This window comes from Vombatus ursinus, unplaced genomic scaffold (assembly GCF_900497805.2).
Source record: "Vombatus ursinus unplaced genomic scaffold, bare-nosed wombat genome assembly UNPS02014811.1, whole genome shotgun sequence".
Classification (NCBI taxonomy): domain Eukaryota; kingdom Metazoa; phylum Chordata; class Mammalia; order Diprotodontia; family Vombatidae; genus Vombatus; species Vombatus ursinus.
The window spans coordinates 17,020,825-17,022,609 of NW_020954589.1; positions in this window are offsets into that span (position 1 = coordinate 17,020,825).

The window sequence follows — 1,785 nt, forward strand, 5'->3', positions numbered from 1 at the left end:
CTTCTTCTTCTTCTTCTTCTTCTTCTTCTTCTTCTTCTTCTTCTTCTCTCTCTCCATCTCTTTCTATCTGAATCCAAACTCTGATTTCATATGCCTTCTTTAAGAAAAGAGGAACAGAATCTCCATTCCCAGGTTAGCCCCAAGGTAGTGATGGTAGTCATGTGTCACATTTCTTTGATCATTTACAAAGCTTTTGATATACAAGATTTTATTTTATCCTCATTACAACCCTTGAAGTTCTTTCATTTTATAGATGAGGAAACTGAGGCTCAAGAAGTTTAATGACTTGCCCAGGGTCACACGGTTAGTCAGAAATGGATTTAAACTCTGTATCACCTGCCTCCACATCTGACACACTCACCACTATATAACATGGTGTCTCACCTTTGTGGTTTTCAAGGTACCTGCCTCACAAAGACCCTGTGAAATAGGGGGAACAAGATGGGGGTTTCAGTCTTAGCTCAACCCTGAAGTGGTTATATCATCTTGGGCCTCACCTTCCTCATCTGTAAAATGAGGTGGTTAGATAGATGATCTTTAAGGTAGGTACCTTCCTGCTCTAATGTTTTCTAAATAGTCTTAGTAGGTAGTATAGTACAAGCATAGTTATCCCCATTTTATAGATAAAGAAACTGAGACCTTGATGAGAATTGTCCAAGATCATAAACCTCATTTTGTGTCCCTAGAGATCTTTAAGCAGAGGCTGGGCAACTACTTGTAACCCAGAGGGTTCAAAGGTTAGAAGAATTGGGAATTAAAGACAGGGCAATTACACTTACAATTATTGTTGGAGTCAGGGTAATGTTTAATGTTGTTGTTAAGGTTAAGGGGAATGATGGCTTATGTAATGGAGTAGTTTTAGGGTTATGGAACAGATTCAACATTAGAATGATAGAATAGGTTATTGATGTTGAAGAATGAATTTATGCTTCATATAAGGATTGCATTAGATGAACTCTCAGTGAGACTCAGGTGCTATGGTTCTGTGTATTCTGATTCACATTCAGCCTTCACTGCCCTTTTCACTGAGTCATACTCAGGGTGATGAGTGCATGAATGAGTGGAGATCCTGGGAGAGCTTATGGTGAAGGGAAAGTGATTTGGGAATATGAAGATTGTTTCTGCCCGGGTGACCTGGCCAATGATGGGATTTTCCTCCCCTGTTCCAACCTTTCTCCCTTCCCTGGGCCAGGCTTGTGCTCTGAGAAGGCTCATATTTTGTCTTCAAATTTTCTTGAGAGCTCTCTAGGTAATTGAGGCATGATAGGAATCTAGCTATTAAATTAAGGTTAATTAATTAATTAATTGGCAGTAGATTGGGAAGACAGGACTCTGGGAAGCTACAGTCAATGAGGTGTCCAGGTCCCATCAGACCACACTACCTCTCATAGTCCCTGTGCTGGTGGGAACCAGAGGAATCCTCTCAGATCCTGATGGATGTGTGTGTGTGTGTGTGTGTGTGTGTGTGTGTGTGTGTGTGTGTGTGTGAGAGAGAGAGAGACAGACAGACAGACAGACAGAGATAGACATACAGAGATACAGACATAGAGGGAAACAGGGAGATAGATGGAAAGAGACAGAGAGAGAGAAAGAGACAGAGAGAGAGAGAGACAGAGAGAGAGAGCACACTGGGGCAAAGGATACAAAGAATAGAGAAAGGACAGTCCCTGCTCCCAAGAAGTTTACAATCCAAAATATAAGACAAGACAAATACATATACTGAGGGCTAAAAGATATTTCAAAGCTGTATGAACAAGTGTGAGTGGATTTGTCATACATAATACA